General features: G+C 33.5%; 1 protein-coding gene across 2 annotated transcripts in view; it reads right to left on the reverse strand.

Moving 5' to 3' along the window:
• uif (sushi, von Willebrand factor type A, EGF and pentraxin domain-containing protein uif) overlaps positions 1-2,672 on the reverse strand; it is a 54,820-nt gene extending 52,148 nt beyond the window's left edge. For both annotated transcript variants that reach the window (XM_087406926.1, XM_011069410.2), the window contains exon 1: positions 2,286-2,672. The gene's annotated coding sequence lies outside the window, so the exon portion shown is untranslated. The remainder of the gene's footprint in view (positions 1-2,285) is intronic.
• Between the last annotated feature and the right edge of the window lie 4,424 nt (positions 2,673-7,096).

The raw sequence follows: 7,096 nt of genomic DNA on the forward strand, positions 1-7,096 counted from the left end.
TTAGTAAGTAATCCACCACCAGTTAAAAGTTAATATTATAACGTTTATTTGCAACAACATTGATATAATGCAAAATTATTATTTTTTAATTGTTTATAAAAAGAAATATAACGAAAAATAATAAAAAAAGAAACATGAAGAAAATAATATACTCGTACTTAAAGTATTGAAACTTATTTGCTGGAAAACTTTATTTTTTGAGTTGTGTTATTGTAATGATAAGTTAAATCTAAATTATTGATATACTCTGTGAAGTGTATATACAAAAATTTTAATATATAAAAATTATCAAACAACTGCAAATTGTTTGATGTTAATTATGGAAACTCACAATCAGTATTTACAATTCAACGCATAAAAATAATTTTTCATGATATTTTGTGAGCAATAAATTAAATCCAACATCAAATTGCAATTTCATAATAGCAAAAACATTTACGATAATATATATAGTTCTTTTGCGATATTATGTCTGCATTAAATTTGATGAATTGAATAATTATAAATATTTGTGTAGATAGAATTCGTGTTTATTTGAGTCCAACGACTTGCGAAATTACGAAACGGGAGGCAAAAGAATCCGACGATCGTAGATGAAAACTGCATTTGGAAATTTCACCTAAATACAGCTAATATATTATTTCAACTTTATTTAATTGTTTAACTTTATTATATTTGTTTAACAACAAAGATAAAATGATACATGAGTGCATCCGACTGAAGTTTCTGAAAGCGGCCGAAGTTTGTAATTCGCGATGCCACGAAATTATCGCATCATGCCAAGCGAATGTGCATTTTTAAATTATTCGTTGCCAAGCCTTTCTTGCGTACATAACTCATAATTTCATTCGTCTCAATATCCTATTAGCATTTTGCAAAGGCAATGCGAGGTGCGCGAAGGGCATGTTAGATAAAATTCAACGTGCAAGAAACTTTCTCTTCTGCATTTATATGCATTCTTATGATGCTTTACGATGCGAATTTATGCTATACACGCAATCTGTATATGTACCATAGGATCGAACCGGTAGCGGTTTATCGTTTACGGAATATCTGTAAATCGAGGCACAAGAACTGACTGTGTTCGATCGAATGAGTATTCGAGAGACATCAGTAAAGATAAAAAAGAATTTCTAGGACATTCTGTAATAAGTAGATTTTGGAGCAATCACTTCATATTACATTATTATATAAAGATATATATATATATATATATATTAGGTGTTGGAATTAATTCGTAGCGTTTTACAAGTGATGGGAAGTACTTTCATTAATGTATTTTTTAATGCTCATGTGAAATAAATAACATTCTTTCATTAAAAACGCTACGAATTAATTCCAACACCTAATATATATATATATATAATGTATATGTATATATAATACATATAAGATTTTAAAGTTGACATGGCTACATAATTTAATTACTTTAATGTAAGAAGTTGGTTAATTATATGATTTGTGTAACAAATTACATGAAAAAATTTTTTCATCGTGTTTATACAAGATTAGAATGCTTCTATATTGTTTTGGTTTATTCATTGCTCAAAAATGCTCAAAACTGATGAGGCATAGAATTTATGTTATTGATAATGAAATAGGAAAACATTATAACATGTTTACTACGGTTCTCTATCAAGAATGAATAATAATTATCACTATTTTAATTGTAATTATTTGTTTTGACATTTTTAATTATATATTTATCAGAACCTCGCACGTAAATAAATTTTGTACTGTCAAGTCCTAGTAATTGAACATGCTCATCTACCGACAACAGTCTGATATTTTAAGATCCCGGACATATGATCGCACTCCGTAAATTTCAACATCTCTTATACGATTTAAAGATTTCCACACTTGTAGAAATCATATATCTTACAGCATGCATTCGTCATAGATTTAAAACACCATTTAAAATAACACTTCATGGATTCAAATGTTTAAGAAACTTTCTTTTTACAAAATGAAATTTTAAATGAGTTTTTCAGCGTTGATAATTGAAAAATGATTAGGATTTAATTAAATTAAAAAAAAATTTTTTTAACTAATTGAGAGGCTAAACTAAAACTAAGAAATAACGACCTTAGAATTTTTCGTTCAAGAATTATAGCATCGAATTTAATCTCGTATTCATTTCTTTCGCGTCGAAATTCTTTCGCCAATCCGAATAGCTCCTGTGGCATCTATTCGAAGAAACGCTGTTATAAAAAGATCACGCTCACGCGTCAAAATTCCGCTCCGATTCCGACTTTTGCGATATAAGATTTCTCAGAGAGACTTACGTCGATTTTCCCTATGTTCTACGATAAGATTCTAGTCCCAGGGTACATGTACACCACTGAAGAAGTCCGTCCACGATCCGCCCAAGACAATTCACTTCACAGAACGGAACGGAACTGAACTGAACTGAACTCACGCGCGCGTGAACACAGGCTGTCGATAGCGATAATTCGTTCACGAGGCCGGAAGACGATGAAGAAGAAGAAAGGAAGGAAGCGCAAAATGTCTGATAGCAAATTCGCGAATTCGCAGCGAGGAAGAATGGCAAGGAAGAGAGAACGAAGTAAAAGATCTGAGAATTGTCCTCAGGGTCACGGAGCTCTTTCCCTCCGGCCCGTCGCTACGAGACTGAAGAACCGGACTCTCTCTCTCTCTACGCCCAGGTGAACGGCGCGCGTTACCTGCAAAAGAGTGCCTTCTTCTCTTCCCCTGTGGCGGAACCCAGGCTCAGGAGAGAGAAAAGGAGGTAGGCCGTGAACGTAGGCGCAGAAAAGGTGGAGGAGACACGGTGGAGGAGAGCGAGTCGCGACGCCACCGGAGAAGGCCGAGCGGAGGCATCGCTCTTGTTTGTTGCACGGCAACGTCGCGGGGGTAACTCTGTACGGTACATTTAAATACCTGTCACGTGGCGGCCGGATTGCTGCAAAATGACGTCAGGACGCGAGCGTGACTCGCGAGAGGAGAAACAGAGAGGAGAAACGCAAATTTGTCTTACATTTCGCTCAGGAATCCGTTCAGGGCGATCGTGATGGCCGCCTTCGGCATGGAGGCCAAAAGAATCTTTTAGGGGAGCCTGAAAATACTGTATCGTTCTCTTGCTCAAATTTTACTTATTTTAAAATTTTCTATTTCTTTTAAAACGATTTTTACAAGGCGAATAAAAATTATATTATTTCAACTATATTGTTATTACACTGTATATTGCAAAAACAAGGGAGGTAAATAAATTATTACGGGAAAATAAATTACTCCATTTATATTAAATGTGAATTTTCTAAAAAAATTTTACAGAAATGTTTTGCCAACAAGTTACTTTGTCATAATATTGTCAAACACTTTTGCGTCGTTCGGAAATAGCATTCTAGTTTGAAACCGGTTTATACGAGTACGTAGACGTTCATTGAAGGATAATATCTTATTCTAGTGGATGTTTTCTCCGTACTGATTCTAGTCCCATAGGAGTCTCGTAGGAGTCATAGGTATAAAATTGAAGGAATAGCCTTTCTATTCGAGAAAACGGCCGTGAACATAGCACGATGGCGGGATAGCCGGTAGATAGTCTTGGATTGTTCGTGGCGTGCCATGTTAGAGGTTCGCACTATTACCGAGAGTAGGTATATGTGCCCTCAGAATTACCTCGCTAACAGTCAAAAAGATCATGAAAGAATCACGAATTTATGAAATTTTTTCATGTAATATAAAAATTTTTCATTCGTAAAAATATCTTAATTGATTATTTTCTTTTTCAATAATTGTAGATTTTTTACTCACCTAGACAATTTTTATTTCTTAATGAGACACCCATTAAATATCTATGGAAGAATTAATAATATTTATAGTGATACTCAAAAATTTAGCTAAGCAGGTAGGATAAGCTGATAGTTGATGTTAAATGATGGAGATTAAGGCATTGTTAAGTAGATATAAAGTAGTAGTAAAATGTATTTGTAAAAGATAGTGTTAAAGTAATGCTATGACAGTAAAGTCAATCATAAAGATAATCAATTATAAAAAGAGCCATCATACTCGGGGAGAGAAGGGGAGAATAATAAATTATTTAATCTACATTGATTCTATCTATGTATATAAAATATATAGTTGTCTTGACAAAAATATATATATGCATATATAAAGGCATATATAAAATATATGGCTGCGATCCTCTTTAAAATATAATTTTACCGTCGTTTTCAATAACAGCAAACTCTTTTCTCTCAGTGTAATCTAACAAGAAAAAGATCATTATAAAAAAACTGACATCGAAGTAAATAGATTTTTACATTTTTAAAAGAGAGAGAGAGAGAGAGAGAGAGACTCGTTGAGAACTTTTCTCTCCTTTTCTTTTTTTAGCAATAGTTTCTTTTCGATTTACTAAGCTGATGCAGATAATAAAATGTCCAGAGATAGTGGCAAACGCGACTCGGCTAACGGGTTAAGTAGGCATGCAATGTGATTGCAGCAAGTAGGTGTTTCACGAAAAGAGACATCGATGCTCGCGCAGGAAAGGTCGTCGAGCCAGATCGGTGCGGAGTCACGCTACACGGGTACGACGACCGCGGGCCGCCGCGCGGATTTCTTTTTCTTGCGCGCCTGAATGAAAGTTGTAATTGCACGAGAAGCTGGACGTGCACAAGCTGACGTATATCACGTTCAACATTTTGCGTTTACGTACGCTGATAATTCGGAGAGATCAGCTCTTCAAATGGACGATTAGAAATCATTGAGAGATGCGATCCGCCTCATTTATCACACCGTACCACAAGACGAAACTTGATTAAAATTATTAAATCCATATAAGAATTAATAATCGACGACGAGAAATTTGGTTAGAGGAGTGTTCTTGAATTCATATCTAATTGTAATTCTAAATCATCTTGATCAATTTTTTTTATATTATTATTTGATATAATTTAGTAACAAAATAAACAGAATAAATGAGTGATATAAATAAAAATAAATGGTTACATTTTGTTTTGTGCACGATGACAGTATTTTAAAAACATCCGGTATACAACTGATGTTACATCTTTTGATTAATTTATGTAACTGATAATAATGTAATTCATATAATTTTACTTTAAATTTACGTTTTCGTAAAAAAAGTTTACTACTAAAATATTTTACACTTATAGTATATATAGGTATATATGATATTTGCAATTATTATACAGATATTAAATCGATATTTTTATCTATCAAGTTTCCTAAATTGTATCATCATAAGGTAATAAGACTAACAATTAAAATATACTAGCTTGATCAAAAAGTTTCCGGAATTCATTCAGAAAATTCAAAATACAAGTTTATTCATCAAAAGTGATATTGTCCCCTTCAAAGTACTCTCCAGCGACTGCAACGCACTTATGCCAGCGCTTGATCCAGCTCTCGAAACATTTCTGGAACTCTATTATTGGTATAGCCATCAGAGCCGTCTTCGATTTTTCCATTACCTCCTTTCGGCTGTTAAAACGCGTTCCCCGCAGGTTTTTTGACTCGATCGAACAGAAAAAAATCGCAGGGAGTCATATCGGGTGAATTCGATGGCTGTTGGATGGTATTCGTTGTTGCAAACTCGTTGTTGCAAATTCAACTCCATTTTTAAAATTGGAAAAAATCGAAAACACGCGCAGAGGTAGATGTACTCAAGACGGCGTAATTTTTACAAATGTCAAGCTATGGCGATAAAATTTGATGGAAATGTCAATGATAGATGTGGCAACCTAGCCAAAAAAAAAAAGAACTCAAATCAGCTGACTCAGAGCATCACCTGGTGGTCTCTTCCGGAAACTTTTTGATCAAGCTGGTATATATATATATATATATATATATATATATATATGTATAATTAATATAAATTTTAATGTCAATTGTGAGAAAATAAGTTCAAGCCAGTTATATAATGTCTTTCTATTGTTATTTATCAACTATTACATTTTTTAAACTTTGATTTTGTTTTCAATAAATTATTGTAATTTGATGTTAGTTGATGATTCCTTTTATTAATCTTATATCTTTAATTATTTTTATTCATAAACACATTACTTTCAAAAGAGATATGATTTAGAAGACCTATGATTTAAGCAATTGGATTGAAACATATCTTTCTTGACATGTTATGAAAAGACTTATAATTAAAAAATTATCTATTATCAATTTGTCTTATTAATAAAAAGTTAAACATGATTGTAATAGTAGGTTCTGAAACATCAAGCTATAATTTCCAATGTAGTAATTTGCGTACAAATTAATAACAAATAGAAAACATAATAAAAAATTTCTTAAATAGAATGCATTCGACAAACTTTCTATATAATACGTAGTTAAGAAAGACTGATAAGAATAAATATTGAAATGTAGAAATTAAGGCGATCGAGGGAATTTACGTTTAACTTTTGCTCAAAGACTGGATTTTATAATAAAAAACCTATTGTTTGTTTTTTAGTAATTTTTAAACTTGGAAAGAAATAGAAATAAAAATTAATCTAGGCAAAAGTGAAATCCTTCAAGTGTAAATATTCTCTTGCTTTATTTACAAAAAGAAAATTATATGATAATAAAAGTTAATATAAAGTTTATATTTTCTTCAAGATACGACCGCCTAATTGCCTTCGTCGAGGTTCAGGTGTCGCCTTTTTCTTCCACTCGTTCTAATTGCAACGGACGTAACACTTTTTACCAAGCGTGACTATGGCGGCAGAGTTACGCAAGAGGAACGATGGCATCGCCGCTACCAACGCGATCCGCCGCTACCAGTCGCAATTATTTTTCAATTCTTAATTAACACTCTGCCTAACGTAAACAGCGCATTAAAGACAACCGTGGCGACGATCGGACGAAAAGTTGGGCGAACAATGTTGCGACAGAGAAAAAAAAAGTCCATAAAGCGCACTCCGTTAGCGTTTTATCGGGTCTGCTGCACTTGGAGGCGTTCAACCCGGCAACTTGCTGTGAGCGCACGCGAGCGAGCCTTTGCGCACCTCGTGGCTGTTTATAAATAAAACGGAACCATCATTCTTAAGTTGCTTACCAAGCCAGAAAATGCAATCAAAGGGCGCTGGCAGCGACCTGCACAGGCTGTGCAGGTTTGATTTCA

The sequence above is a fragment of the Acromyrmex echinatior genome, chromosome 6, assembly GCF_024713525.1.
Source record: "Acromyrmex echinatior isolate Ae372 chromosome 6, ASM2471352v2, whole genome shotgun sequence".
In the NCBI taxonomy this organism is placed as follows: domain Eukaryota; kingdom Metazoa; phylum Arthropoda; class Insecta; order Hymenoptera; family Formicidae; genus Acromyrmex; species Acromyrmex echinatior.